The 16529-nt window shown below is 37.2% G+C and overlaps 1 pseudogene; it reads left to right on the forward strand.

Annotated features, from left to right (window-relative positions):
- Positions 1–15201, forward strand: part of LOC119575576 — a 17340-nt pseudogene extending 2139 nt beyond the window's left edge.
- Positions 15202–16529: the final 1328 nt, after the last annotated feature.

Raw genomic sequence — 16529 nt, forward strand, 5'->3', positions numbered from 1 at the left:
TTCAGACTATAGCGAATAATGATCAACCATGGGTCTATAAACAACAAAATTACCCTTCATCTCAATTTATCAGGGAAATATGGAAAGTGAGACTTTAGAAAATAATGAAAACTGAAAATACAAAAAATTCCTGGTAGTATTACGAAAAAAAAACGGCATGGGATGTGGTTTTTGGCATGATGGTCGCAAAAGCTGGGCGATGGAAAAAAAAAACCCCCCCCCCCGGCAGCGGGGCCCGGGCCATATAAAACTACCGTCAGAAAAGGGGTTAAGTTTAAATTTAACAATTAGTGCAGTATGAATATTTTTAAAAATTATTTTTAAGATGTGTAGACCAATTTGGCAGTTTGTTGGTATATTTTATTTTTTTTATTTATTTTTTATTTTTATTAACCCCGAGATCCGGATGATAGACCATCATGAGAAAACTTTTTGGTTTGGGGGGACAGGCATTGAATTTGTTGTAAAAGATAATTTCGGGTTTACCATTTGAGCTATAGTGGAAATGTTCCAGGCCCAAAAAGGCACTTTTTTCCCATGCTGAGGATCCTCCCCTGCCGCTGGCCCAGTGGAGTAGATTGTAAGCAGAAAATTAATATTATAAAAAAAAAAAATACACAGATAAAAAAGTTATTTAAATTTTATTATTATACGTTTGGTTGAGCTGCTTAGCAAGATGATATGGGTTGTGTAAGGAAAAACGGTCATTCAAAGGGATACGATACCAAATGACAAATATAGAATTGGAAAATGGCAAAAAAAAAACCAAAAAGTGCTTATGCAGAGAAAAAAAAATAACATTACAAAGGGGAGGCAAGTTTTATCACTGCCCTTGAGTGTTTGTTGCTCTGCCTACAAACTGCACCCTGTCAGATGGTTGCTCTAAAAACATAGGGGTCAGTTTTTTGGGCCAATGGGGGCATGAATCATCCGGATCCAAGGAGTTAATTATGATGCTGTTTTTTTTTATACAAATTTATTAAAATAATGTAAACCCCTTTAAAAACCAGACAAAAGTTTGAAGAAACAAAAACATGTTTTGAATTTGATGCAAAACAGTTGAAAGGCTTCCACATTGTAAAGTGTCAACCCATTAAACTTCCTTATTCCCTTTGGCATTGTACATGCCATGGCATGCCTGGATATATTCCGAAGGCTGTGCATACATCATTGCGCCTGTCCTGTTTTCGGGGGGCTTATGGCATTCCATGCACTTTTGGGTGACATGACCCCCTTTGCAGGGGGGCCCGGCCCTAAAATGAAAACCCGGGAGAGGGCTTTTGTTTTGGGAACCCACCGGGCGGCATTGTATCTCGTATTTTTTTGTTGTCTTTGAAAAAACCCCCCAAACATTTATAAACCCCTACTGATAAAGAAAAATCGTTATGGATTGTATGCATGGGAGATTCAAGGAAAACACAAGTCCTATTAATTTATTTTTTTTTAAATTTTTTTTTTTAATGGGTTTTTAATTATTTCTATCAAAATTTCCAAATTTTTTTCAGTGATAGTTTTTTTTAATGTTAAAAAATTAAAATTGAAAAAATAAATTTTTAAAAAATTTAAATTCTATAAATTGAAATTAGAAAAATGATTAAGTGCTAAAATTTGAATTTTAGAAATGGATAAACCGCTCATGTAATTTTTCCTGCTTTGTATTTATATTTCCTTTTTTTTCCTTCCTCACTCAAAAAAATTTTTGGTGTTTCTCATGCAAAAGATAACTAAATAGGAAAAACTCAGCATCCCTTGGCTTCGCTTATTGGCTGAAATTGGCTATTTAGATTCCTTGGGCTTTTAAAAAACATTTAGTGAGGGAGTAAATGTTTTATAAATGTTTCAACTATCCATAATTTCGGTGACTGGGGGTGCCCTAAATGTGTTTGCAGTAAAATAAAAAAGCCTGTTGAAACTTTTTGGGTTTGAGCGGCACGAAAAAATCAATGCATTCCCCGGGGAAATGGCTGACAAATTTTTAAAAAGATTACTTTCATATGCCTGTTCATGTGAGTGAGATGGGAGATGAAGTAAATTTTAATATCTTTCAAATTTTTCAGTATCAGATATTGTAAGATCATAGAGGATAAAAGAACAAAGTATAATAGAATAATCTTGGTGAAATTCAGAAGCTCAACACAATTTACTACTATATCACAATTAGAAGACTCAAAGATGTTGTTGTGTCCACTTTTGTTGAATTTATTTCTACATTGAATTTAAATATTTAATATTTTCAGCTGATTCCAACTGAAATGGCAGAGCGTGAATTTTGGCGAATTGTTTCATCAATTGATGAAGATGTAACTGTAGAGTATGGGCTGATTTACATACAATGATCATGGTTCAGGATTTCCAACAAAGAATTCTAAGAATTTGCTGCCAGCTGATCAGGTATGAAATTATATGCAATTATGGCATGTTATCTTGTTATAGCAGTACCTCAGATTCCAGGTAAAGCAGACCGTCACCCGGCACACTATGTACTTGTTCTTGCCTGACATTACAATATATTACCATTCATTATTGGTCAATGAGCCTTCAAGTTTAGAGGTATACTTATTATATTGCTCAAGAAGAATGAAATGGTATTATATATGCTGTTTTATTTTTTACACTCCTGTAAGACTCTTCAACAGGAATATGCAATCAGTAGTTGGAATCTGACAACCTGCCAGTGCTAGAAGGATCTGTCTTAGGCCACATAAACTGTGACATATCTGGAATGAAGGTTCCCTGGATGTATGTGGGATGTGTTCTCCACATTCTGTTGGCATAATGAGGACCATGGAGCACTCCATAAACTATTTGCACTGTAAGGTTTTACTTGATAATGATTTACTAGGACGTTGTTGAAAAGGGATGAAAATTAATAATTTTGCAAGACTAGTTTCTAGTATTTAACCCGTATCTGCCCGGGCCCCTGCCTATAGCGATCATAACAAACAGACCCCTCATTCTGGTAAGGCTATAGGTGTCGCGATGCGCTAGAGCACATCAAGCGGAAAGTTCTGCTACATGTAGTGGACTCCCGTGCCAAACTTCAGGACGGTTTTCCAGGAGTTAATGGGTCAGGGGACACCGAGAGTTTTCTGATACTGTCATAATTTTACTATAATACAAAAATATTTTAAGAAGGCTATAAAAGTTTTATTTTAATTTCTCATTTTACTTTGTGAAATGGTTTTTTTTCCCCCTTTTCACCATCTGTTTTGTTGATAGTGCAATGCATCTTAGTTGATTTTGTTAGAAATTATTTTGTTCCCTGTTATTATCAAATTATTTCAGTTTTTGCCACTTTGTACCATATATTTTGCAGTACATGTCTATATTTAGTTAGTCACGAAATTCATCACTTCTTTCCATATCTTCATCATTAACTAAATGATTTTTGATAATTTCCATATTAGACAGGCTACTCACTTTACATGTTCCAAATTTTCTCTGTATATACAAGGTTCTGTCATCCATATGGGCAACTTTCCTTTCTCTTTGATTATTATGAATTTGAATCTGAATGGGAGACTCATTTCCTGATATATGCCCTTGAAATCTTAACCTGAAACCTACAGGGGAGAGCCCAAAACCTGGGATGGAGTACCAGGAGGTCAAGCAGAATTATTTGAGACCTCCATGAAAGAGGCAGCACCAGAATTGTTCCAGGCCAGCCAGACCTCCTCCATCAACTAGTCACCATCATGAATCCGAATATACTGATGAAATCAGGTTTGTCTGCAGAAAAGAAACAAAAGATGTTATTGAATTGTTATTTGATAATGCTGACTGACTTGGTATTTGAATTGATTAATACTTATACAAATACTTGTGAACTTGCCTTAAATATTTTTTTATAATCAAAGGAGGAGTGCCCATAGTGCGGACGGATCAACATGCAGGAGGTTGTTATCACCTTCCCCAAAATTTTTATCATGCTGGGTTTAACCAAGGCTACAATTTTGCTGAAGCTGTAAACTTTGCCCTCCTGACTGGGGGAAGAACAGTATTGGGGAAGGCCTTTCATGGTGCATTTCCAAGTTAGTCGTAATAATGGAATAACTTTTTTTATTTTAGTGTTTTGAAATGACTAAAAATGGCATTGACATGTTTCAGTTGGCTATTGGACGAGAGTGTGTGGTTACAAATACAGCAACCTAAAGCGTTTTTTGTGTGTCTCCCATGATGAATTGGTGTGCAAAATGGCTTCCACACCAGATTTAACTGGATCTCACAGTAGCAGCAGGGTAATATCAGGATATGCTACGAATGGTGACTTGGAGAAAAAACTGCGAGGTCACTTCTCCATGGGTAAGTTTAGAGGATGAAAACAGGTTAAAATTATTTTACTATTTTAGTTCATGCTTGGGTTTAAAGTACAGTATGTACTGGATAAAACCAATGTATGAAAGTTATCACATAGAAATAGTAACCCAGAAATTTAAACCCACAATATCTAGATTATTTTCACTTTCATCTTTTCTTAGAACAAGAGATCCAAAGAAAACATGGTTACATTCCTTCGTTATTTTAGGGTTTGAGGTAAAGCTTCCTGATTTTTGCACTTCTTTCTCCTTATCCTTAATAAAAATTATGGTTGGAGCAAGGGCAAGATGATGATCTTCTTGTTCTTCTTTTTTCCTTCTGCTTCTTCTTGTTCTTTGTCTTCTCCTCTCCTCCTCCTCCTCCTCCTCCTCCTTCATCTTCCTCTTCCTCCTCCTCCTCCTTTTCCTCCTCCTTTTTCCTCCTCCTCCCTCTTCCTCCTCCCTCTTCCTCCTCCTCCTCCTCTTCCTCCTTCTCCTCCTCCTCTTCCTCCTTCTCCTCCTCCTCTTCCTCCTTCTCCTCTTCCCCCTCTCCTCCTCCTCCTCCTCCTCCTCCTCCTCCTCCTCCTCTTCCTCCTTCTCTTCCTCCTCTTCCTCCTTCTCCTCCTCCTCTTCCTCCTTCTCTCTCCTCTTCCTCCTCTCTCCTCTTCCTCCTTCTCCTCCTCTTCCTCCTCCTCCTCTTCCTTCCTCCCCTCCTCTCTTCCTCCTCCTCCTCTTCCTCTTCCTCCTCCTCTTCCTCTTCCTGTTCCTCCTCTTCTTCCTCCTCCTCCTCCTCCTTCTTCTCCTCCCCTTCCTCCTCCTCCTCCTCGTACTCCTCCTCCTCCTCTTCCTCGTCCCCTTCCCCTCCTCCTCCTCCTCCTCCTCCTCCTCCTCCTCCTCCTCCTCCTCCTCCTCCTCCTTGTAATCCTAATCCTGATCCTAATCCTACTCCTCTACTCCTACTCTACTCCCAATCTTCCTCCACCTCCTCCGATTTGGTTTAAAAAATGGTAACCTGCTCTTGCATGGTAAGATCAATCAGTCCCCAACTCCATCCTCACCAACTTGACTGTCATTTTGAATAGTAGGGGTCTTGTAATCATAAGATTTATTTTCAACTCTGCAGATTTTCTCTGGATCAGTATTATTGGATTGAGGTTTATCTTGATGTAAATATTATAGTTGAGAGCATTTGATAAGATGCTGCTTTAAGGAAAGCTCTTTTCTCCCTAAAATGCAGTCAGTATAGAACCTTTTGATTTATATTCATTTTCCTGGCAGTTAAAGTTTTATGTGCTTCAGGAATTAATTTCAGCATATATGATGTACATTATATACTTTTTCATTCAAGGGTGTGACAAGTGCTGAGAGGGAGGCATTTGAACTCTTGCCAGATGATGAGAGACAGTGTGATGTTTGCAAAACCACATGTTTCCTGTCAGCTGTTACTTGCAGTTGTACTCAAGACCGTCTAGTTTGCCTTCGTCACTACAAGATGCTTTGTGAATGCGCTCCTGAAAATCATACACTCAGGTTAATATTACTAATTCTCACTAAAATAATTATGTATGATGACTAAGAGGTTCTGTGATTGCACACTTAAACAGATTTAGTATTCTGGATTTTTGGATATTAGATGGGGAAAATGATAAGAGTATTCTACTCTAATTTTCTATATATTCTGATCAAGTGTAGTAATATTTTGATAGTATTCATGATAAACATGAAATGGAATTAAGAAAATAGATGTCATAGTTAGAATTCATTATATTATGGAGACCCTTTGTGTACTGAATTTCTCATCTACATTTGAAGTTGTACATGATAAAGGGATTTAATGTTAGAAGTGTATATGAAAGTTCTGGAAGATAGATAGTCAATAAATCACAAAAAAATATGTGCTGAAGGGATTAGATCCTGGACAGACAGATAGTTAAAGAAATATGACCATCATACATTTTTCAAGTTTATGAATAAAAGACTTGCTTTCAGGTACCGGTATACATTGGATGAACTTCCACCACTGCTTCAGCGTCTCAAAGTGAGAGCCGAGTCCTTGACCATTGGGCTGTCAAAGTAAAAGAGGCCCTAGAAGCCAAGCCAGATGATAAACTAGGTAAGGAAGTGAAGAACATTCCCTCCAATCCAATGTTAGCATTCCAATGTAAGCAAAGAGAAAATAGAACATGGAATTGGAAATTTTATAACCCAATTAAATTGTTTGTTTTAGGTTTTCCTAAACCAATAAATGTTTATTGCTGTGCTATGTGCCTTCACCTCTTCCACAATAACACTTTCCTTCTCCCACCTTGAGCTCAAAGTTACATAGCTTTACTCAAATCATGTATTTAACCCTTGCAATGACATGGATGCTGTTTGATATCCGTAGCTTAATTCCTTTATAAATCATAGAATATTGATTGGACTGTAACAAGATTGTGCACGGACAAAGCTTGTGTGTATATATGTATGTATATGTATATATGTATGTATGTATACGTATATGTATATATGTATGTATATGTATATATGTATGTTTATGTATATATGTGTATGCATATGTGTATATATATATATGTATCTATGTGTGTATATGTATATGCATATATATTAATATATATGTATATATATATAATATATATAGTGTGTATATACATATATACATATACACATATATACATATATGTACCTAATGGATATTATAAAATGATACCATGTATCAGTGAAAGGTTAAGCTTTTAGTGCAGACACAAAGGTGTACATAAGATTTAGATGTTCACTCCATATCTGCATGTTATCTTTCATTTCTCATAAAAAAAAAAACTTTTCTTGAACTTTTCTTCTGTGTCAGTGTTTGTGTGAGGGTATCAGCTAACATTGAGCACTTATTAGGGTAATATTATCATGGTCAAGCCTTTCAGATATGTTTGATATGATTAGATAGGTAAAGGAGCATTTAGTCTTCAGACTTGTGTGAAAGCTTAGATGATCAGTGGATAATTGAACTTAAATTGCAAGCAAATAATAGAAAAAAAAAGTGGAAAACCCTGAAGATGTTTTTGTCGTCAAAGTTTTATTTAAAATTATACCACATGTGTTTGTGTTTTCACATTATGATCTAGGTAAAGCCTTTTGTGATGTAAGTAAAAAAAGTCCTCACTTACTTGGTACTCCTGCAGACTTAGTGAACTCCGAGAGCTTGTTGAAGAGGCAGAAGCACAGAGATTCCCTGAGAGTGAATTAACTCCAACTTTGTTCAAGCTGTGACTGAAGCAGACAAATGTGCCACTGTTGCTGCCCCTCTTGCAACCAAAAAAGTTCGAACCAGTTTGTATTGAGTATTTTATGTAAATATGAAAGTGATATATGAGCTGCAGCATATCAATTTGCTTTTTATGAAATCTATCCTCACCTTTTCTTATGTCAGGACGCGAGGCAGTGGGGAGGCAAGAGCCGATTAACATTGGAGGAGCTGCGACTCTTCCATGAACAGATAGAAACCTTGGCTTGTGTAATCAGGGAAGGTTAAGCTGTGAAGGAACTGCTTACTCGAGTCCCCCGCCTTCCAAGAGGAGGCAGTCTCTTTGTTAAGGGCAGGAGATGCCAGATTCAGAGGCTATTGCTAAGATGGTTGATACAGGTTGCTCTCTTGACATTGATCTACCTGAATTGCCAAGACTAAAGCATAAACTCCAACAGGTTTGTTTAGATTTTAATTAGGTTTTTGATTTTAGGTGTTTTTTTTTTGATATAATAAATTTGCTGACTTTTTTTTAATCTCTTGTATTGTCCTTTCTTCCTCTCAACATTTTAACTTTTTCAGGTTGAGTGGTTTTGGGAAAAAGTAGAGGAAACTCTAGATGATTCAGGGTCCTTGACAGTGGAATGTGTCCGTAAGCTTCTCGACTCTGGGATTTTCTTTGCCACCGCATCCCAAGATGAGAAGGCAATGGCAAAGCTGCAGCAGTTTATTGACAAATATGGAAATTGGGAAGAAAAAGCTAGTCAAGCATTAAATGCAAAGTAAGGGCACTCAAGTTACCTAGGTTACCTAGAATTTCATACAAAATGTGACAGGTTGTGTTTCTTTTGTACAGTGCTTGTTTTAAACCCCTAATTGACGGGTAGCATTCATAGAGGCCGGGGCCTCGCTGCCGGGGGCTTATATCGTCACCCGAGCATGCGCGACCACCATGCCAAATACCACATCCCATGCCGTTTTTCGTAATACTACAAGATATGTTGTTTTTTTTCAATTTTCATTATTTTTTACAGTCTCTCTTCCAAAATTTCCCCTGAAAATCGAGCTAAAGGGTATTTTTGTGTTTTGACTCCATAGTTGATCATTATCGTCTATAGCCCCGAAAAAATAAGCAGTGTGTGGTATCATGGAGTTGAATTGTGGGTTTTTTGCATTTTTTTTTGTTTGTTGCAGGGAAAAAATGAAAAATTGTTAAAAACCACTTAATCACACTTTCACTGCAAAAAAAAAATCTTTTGCCGTATTGAAAAAAAAAAAACTCATGCTGCCCCTGCAAAATCTATGGGAAATGTCGAAAGTGCCCCTGGATTTTGGTCCCCGACATGTCATGGCATGTACGAAAATGCCCCGTCGCAAGGGGTTAAACTTCAATAACCAAAAACAAAAGGAGACATGTCTAACCATTTTCCCTTTTTTTCTTTAATGTTCAGTAATATTTCCCCCCGTAAAGATTTTTAAAAGTTTTCTCCCCTACATTATGGGGTTAACCTTTTATTGACGGGGAAAGCACTCACTGAGATCAATTAAAATTGGGGAAAATTTTGGCAACGGCCCAAAAGTGGGCGGGGGGGAGTCCGCTATGTTAAGCCGAACGTCCGGGTCCACTATCTGGCGCACCCCGCGTGTACAATTTACCCACCGAAACCCATTTTCTAGACGTGTCCACAGTCCCCTGATAACGGGGTTAATCTATTAGTACTGGATGCATGCATTTTCCATTATAATTTTATTTTCTCACTTGCTTACACATATGAGGCATTGAGAATGGAAAGGTGAACTCGCAAAATCAATTCTGTGTTCCACCTTGACTACAAGTTTATAACCTTAATTCTCAGTCATTGATAGTAAACTAAATACACCCTTTCTTGCCATAACATAAGGCAGATTTATAGAAAATGGGGTTGCAAAAATCAAATTTTTGCAAAGTTAGTAAGATCACGTCTCCCATTCTCAATGCCTCATATACGGCTTCACAATTTTTAGTCACCTAAAAGCCAGTTGCTAGGCCTATCTGATCCCACCTGTTTAACCCAACTCCTCCCCCCCCCCACCTGATAATGTTGATCATTATTTACATTATTATTATCATTTTATTAACAGAGTTTGGTGTTATAGTTATAGGAATATGAAACTTTTGTTTCTGAAAATTTAAAGACCAGAGCTCGTAAAAGAGGTCAGATAGGCCTGGTAATTAACTCCATGGTGACTAAGCACTTTTGGAGTTGCCTTTGTATAAACAAGATTAGGAAACTAAAATCTAAGTGGATAGGGCATGAGTAAATTTTTGTATAGTTTTACACTTCAAAGTCACAAATTGTATTACGTTACAAGTGAACTTTTTCCATTACAGACCTGGGATTAATGTCTCTGAGGGTGAAGAGTTGGTGAAACAAGCAGAAGAGGTACCTGCCCACCTACCTAGTGTAGCAGCCTTGAAAGATGCTGTGAAGCGAGCTCGTGAGTGGAATAACAAAGTCACACAACTGCAGAGTGGTGAAACAACTCCTTTATTGGAGACCATTGAGGGATGGTGACTCGTGGAAGCCAATCCACTGCATCTGGAACCTCTGGCAGACCTTAGGAGACTGTTGCCTTGGCTATGCATGGCTTGAGAAGACTGCTCGCACCTTCTTGAAAAAAACTCTCATCTGGTTTGCTAGAGTTTGTATTGCTTGATATCCTCCCACTGTACTAAGGAAATTATATGTGGAAAAATGTTTTGAAAAAATTAATATACCTTCATTAAGAAAAGACCAGCTGGATAGTCTTCAAATTGTATACTCTTGATGTAATTTTTTTTTTAGTTTTCATATATAAATGCATCCTCTCCATTTAATTTAAAAAAAAATGTTTTTCTATTCAGGTATTAGTGCCCAGAACAGAACATAGGTGTTGTGTCTGGCAAAAGGAAAAAGAGTTAAAAAACGAGAAGAAATGGTCTGCACGCAACAGCAGGCACAACTTTTAGATATTAATGTGGAAGATACTGCAAACCCAGCAAAAGTTGTGAAAGCATTTAAGGTTTTGTTATTTAATGCAGGGTATGTCTTTGACAAGAATATACAGGTCTTTATTAATTAGAATTTTGATACTTGTTTTTTGTAAAAGCTAAAATTTCTGTATACTTTCAGGACTGTGAGGAAAGAGAGCTTGGAGCCATGAGAGCTCTGAGAGCCCAATCGCAACAAAGAGATGGAGAAATACCTCAAGAAGGTGCTACTTTCTGCATCTGTCATAAGCACCACAGCCCAACATGCTAACCTGTTCCTTATGCCTTGACCTTTTCCATAGTAAGTGTAATGGTACAGCTTACTCTCGACATATGTTTATTTATGAAAGTTGTAAGGTAAACCCTTTCTGCCAGTATTTTAAGGAACATTGACTTTTTATTATCATAATTACTTTTAAGTAGATGGGTAACCAGTACATGAAAATATTGGCCTTGAGAAACAAAGTTTTACACGGTATTCTTTTTCTTTCATCCCTCATAGCTGGTTGTGTACCATCATCTCATCGCAGTAAGGTAAAATTGAGCAACGAGGGAAGGTTCTTGTGCCCATCATGTGAACGTTCCAGAAGACCCGATTGGAAACCATTTTGTCACTTCTTGTAGCCCTCCAGAAATTACCAGTCAGGTAAGAAAAGATTGCATGATAACTAGGTTTGTGTAAAAGAAGATACAAGTTGAAGATATATTTTGAATTTATATTGTATGATAAGTGAATAAAAGACGAGACATATTTAACCCGTTCCTGCTGGGTGACGTGTTATGGACGTCATAGCGAACCGCATGGTTGGCCAGTTTCAGCTTGTACACGCGGCAACAACGCGAAGCGCGTGGAGCGGGGCGTTCGGCTTAATGCAGCGGACCCCCGCGCCCACTGTCTGTCCACTGTCAGATATTACTAGAGTTTAATTGCTCTCAGAGATTTCTGACAACCGGAATACGGGTTAAGGTGGATTATGAAAATTAGGGATGTTGATTTGCGTTATGATATCTCGAGCAGTTTTGATGCTATTAGATTAGGTTAAAGTCTCCCACTTCAATGTTTTTCTCCATAGATTGCCAGAAGGGGAAGCTTTACAGTGCTTAACAGAAAGAGGAATGTCCTGGCAAGACAGCAGCAAGACGTTAATGAAAACAGATGAATTAACAGCTGCTCTTGGTAAGCTGTCTGTGTTCTCTCAAAAGCTTATTGAGGCACAGGCAAAACAACACAAACCAGTATCACCTCAACACAGATATGTAAGTATAAAGATCAAAATATTTCTTTGTGCTATTTATTTGATAATACTTTTCTCTCTTCATTCCATTCTATACAGGTATATACCAAACATACCCTAATTTTGTCTGCTTCTTTGTCATAGGAAAAAATGGAAGTAGATGAGTCTACAAATGACGATTCACTTTTGAGTGAGGATGGAGAAAAGAAAAGGATGGAAGAGGGGAAACAGAAGGAAAGAATGATGCAGACAAAGAGAATAGTAAGAAAACTGAGGAGGAAGTTGGGAGCATGCTTATTCCAGTAGCAAAGGTGGCAAAGAAAAGAATCAGAGATTGACAAGGTTCGATGGAGTCGCCTTGTGGCAAGCGTGATGGAAAATCATGACGGCCCCCTTATTACTCTTACTTCTGCTACCCGATCTCAAGTGCAGGACCTCTTAGTTGAGGTGAACTCTTAGAGGTGAATCTTGATGAGACTACACACCTGTGGAGGGTATTACAGCTGCCAACCATCCACCTGCAATGCTAGAAGATACATTATTATCTCTCAATTCAACGGGTAATAATAACGACGAGAACAAAGCGAAAAAATCTGCTCCAAAAAAAAAGTCCCAAGGTGAAGGAATAGAGGATACACAACAAAATCTCCACACAAGTCTCCCCTTAAAAAGTCAAGAATTTTAAAGGTTTCCTCTGGTCCCACTGATGGCAAACCAACAAAGGGGATGATTAAGAAAAAGCAGGCTCTTGCAAAGAATTTGGAGAAGAAAAGAAGGATGGAGTTACTACCAGCAAAGAAGGGCCAAGGAAAGACTATGACTGGGGTCAAGAAGAAGAAAGTACACTCCTCCAACTTACACAGTGATGACGATGATGATGACTCAGATGAGCTTGTGCTGCAGAAAAGTGCCAACATCCCACAGGACAAAACGTGGATTGGGTGCAGTGTGATTGGTGTGAGGGCTGGTTCCACTACATTTGTGTTGGTTTGAAGGCAGGAGATGTACTAGAAGATGAAGACTATATGTGCTTGGCTTGCAACCACCAAGCTACCTGCACCCAAGGTAGGATGCGATACAGCCACAGACTAAGGGTTAAAAGGAATGTTTGGTCATACTTAAAACTTCAGGAATTAAAGAGTGGTTGTCAGGAAATTTTTGCACTGGGTACTGCAGTTATGTTTTTCTTTTCTAACCAAGAAATAAGCCTTTCATGATTTAAAATTTTTATTTTGCTTACAGTATAAAAGGGTTGAGAAATTCTGCTCTGTCACATATTTCAAGTTCAACTCTGTTATCTTATGGAAGGGATATTTAATTTTAGTAGTTCATAACAGAATGCAACAATGCAGTACTCGGTGAAGGATACAGACATATAGAGAGCCTCTCGAGTGTTTGAGATGCCTGCCAAATAACAAAAGTTAGGGGAAAACTGATGTACCATTAACTTGCAGCCAGGGAGTTGACGGAAGAGGAGAGTGTGGACATCCTCCTCAGCCTTGCCACGAGCCTACCACCCAAGGAGTCGAAGAACAGAAGTAACTCCTGCTTCACAGTGATTCAAAGGGAATGTCAAAGTTTTAGCTTGTGATAAAGTGTTGTATAGCCAAAGCAGGAAGAGGAGGTTTAGGTATCATTGTTTCATCTGGTTGTGGCTTTGAAGAGGAAGAATAGAAGTGCTCACATTCTCCCAGTATTCAAAGACCTGGCTTATTTACAGTATAGTTCCACCGATAACAGAGCATTCTGATTTCTGTGCGACAGACAGACAACTGTATTTTTGTGGCATCATCGTATACGGAAAATAGTTTTGCATTCCTTTTGAAGGAGTCTTTTTGAATAAAAGGAATGTGTTTTTCTTAATCAGATTACACTTTGCTTCTCTTAGTATTATGATTGCCTTTTTATGGGGCAAATAAGGAAATTAAAAGTATTTATAAGTCATAAACTTTGCGTGTTATTTTCAGCAAATATCTGTCAATACCTGGTAACACTTTTGTGTTTTGTAGACTACAGCTCTTACCAGAAAGATGTTTGTTCTTTACAGATATCCCTCATTTAGAGCTTAAGATTTATATTCCTTTATGAAGTAGCCATGGCCAAGCAGATAGATCTGACACCCTCACTTTCTACAGGCAAGAGCTCGCAGGAGGCATAAACTCTCCTCTTTATAAGAAGGTTTGATTACAAAGGCCTAGTTCTCATGAACAAACCATGGGATTTGAAGTTGTAAAGCACTCCTTTGGGTAGGTTATCGCATACGAGTGGTTCTGTATTGAAGATTTCAGATTATTTCTTGGCCACAAGTCCTGTGTTATCACAGCCCTAATGCAAATAGTTTTGTACAAAGCCCTGATTATTTAATGCTATCATGCTGTAGAATATATGCTGTATCCTATGCTGTCAGTATGTGCAATTGCATAGATTCTTTGGATACTTCAATTATTCCTTATCCTATTCAAACTTTCCCTCAACGTACAAAGCTCTTGCGCCTCAAGTCCACTTCAGACATTCGTTTGACATTATAGATAAAAAGTTTATTTTCAAAAATTGTAGAATTTACTTTCAAAATTTAAGAAATGCTTCTGTGTTTTGCAGGATTTTGATTTGCTGTTACAATGAATGGCTCAACTAGTCACTATTTTTTTTTTTTTTTTTTTTTTTTTTTCTCTCTCTCTCTCTTCTCAAAAGATGAAGTAAATAGCTGACAGCTGTCCAAATAATGAAGCACCACCTGAGATAAAATACCAAATATGTATCTATTACTGTCAATTTATTACTGACCTGATATTATAACATCTAGTGCAAACTTCATGATTATCCTTTTATACAACAGAAAAAATATCTAAATGTATATAAATCTGGGAGGTATTTTTGTTCTCAGGTGGTGTCTCAAAGAGAGCCAAGTGCAGGAAGGTCTGCTATTGTGTGCCTTTGGTGCGAGTCTGTTTAGAATGATTTTTGTTAGGAAAATTTTAAAAAGTCTTATAGAATTTATGATACAGATTCTGTAAGAAGATATATATGTAGGATAAAGATTATGCACTGATAATTGCCTTTTTTCACAGGATTTAGCATAACATTTGGTTCATGGAGGAAAAAGTATTGGTCAGTTATTCATTGTACATGTTGAAAATGAGCATGTAGAAGTGGGTATTGCCTGCACCAGATTTTTACATTAGCAGACCTCAAAATTTTATGAAGAGTGTCACTTCCAGCTTGTGTAGGTGCTAAGTTTGTCTTTTATACAATCCATGTATTCATTACGTCACTCACCTCATGAACCTACCCAAAAAACCCAACACTGGGTACTTGATCTCAGTTGCCACACACACTTACATCAGTTGCTTTCAATTAGCCTTGTCAAGGCTATCATAAAAGAGTTACTGCTTTCTTTCTCTGTATCAACAATAGTTCTGTGGTTTTGTTTACCAAGTATTATTATCATGTACATAGGTTCATGCCAAATTGTATATTTCTTTTCTTTTCGTTGATTATAGAATCCTCTTCATTAAATGTGCTTTGTTATAACTTTAAGATTATTTCACCTGTAAGATGCTAACCTAAGGGATAAACAGTAATAGTAAGCTCACAAAAATTTACAATTGCACCAGGGGGAGATTCACTGTTTCTTCCATACACTTTTTGCATACCGGTACTGTTTTCCTGACGGTGACTCTCCTGTGCTGAGTGTGCCTCCTTGGGGCAAATACAGAGGACAAATTGGTAATATATTCTATGTGCCCTGTGCCATAAGGCTACATAATATATGGATGATCTAGGTTGTCTTTGTTTGTATGACTATTTTCCTCACATTGAATTGTCATGTCACTTATTTTTCGATTACATTTTTTCATCATCACTTTTTGTGTGTAAATAAAGTCAGTGTCCATTGATGCTAGGAATTCTAACCAGTGGTAAATCACTTGTTTCTTATGTCGCCTTTATATGAAGACATTACTGATTTGTGCCTCAATTTACCAGTGTACCTGTGTTAGTTTAGCTGCACTGCTCTTGGTATTAAAGAATACCTTGAAGGCTTCTTGAAGATGTTTTATTAAAACCTGTTAATTAATTAGCTACTACAGTAATGCTATTTTTACATTATTAATCATGGTAGATACCTATTGAATTTTTTTTTTTTGTCAGATTTTAAAGAAATATGTTACTTCGTGCAAAGGAGGACAAATTGAGCAGTTTAATTCACATCAAATTGTGGAAGCTATGAAGTCACTATCAGATTTTGAAAGAAATGGTCAATTTTGTGGAGGTCTTATATACATTGTCAGTCTCAATGATGAGGGTGTTTTGTTTGGCTATATATAATGATTTTAATTATGGATGCTTGAATCTATAATTATCTTTGGTTATGAAGTGCTGGATAATCCTGCATATTTCTAGAACATAAAAGAAAGCTTGCTAAACTAGCACTAGCACATTTACATTTATCACAGCCTCGCTAATGCCTTTCCTAATCCGCTTTATATGTATGCCGTTCCAGTACACATTATTCAATTTTATGTGGTGATTCAAGTACTGAATCTGGACGTCAATAATTGTGACAGTTTCCAATTCATGTTGTAGACATAATTATTGAAACAATTTCATGCTAACAACTAAAAAAAGAAATAGTCAAGAGGGTTCGTTCTAGTAATGTTGAAACCATGGGAGAAGATACTTACAGTATACTCTGCATATAGGATTCTTTGATGTGTTCTTGGTAGTGCTGACAGATTTATGAAATGTGTACA

This window comes from Penaeus monodon, chromosome 7 (genome assembly GCF_015228065.2).
Source record: "Penaeus monodon isolate SGIC_2016 chromosome 7, NSTDA_Pmon_1, whole genome shotgun sequence".
NCBI lineage: Eukaryota > Metazoa > Arthropoda > Malacostraca > Decapoda > Penaeidae > Penaeus > Penaeus monodon.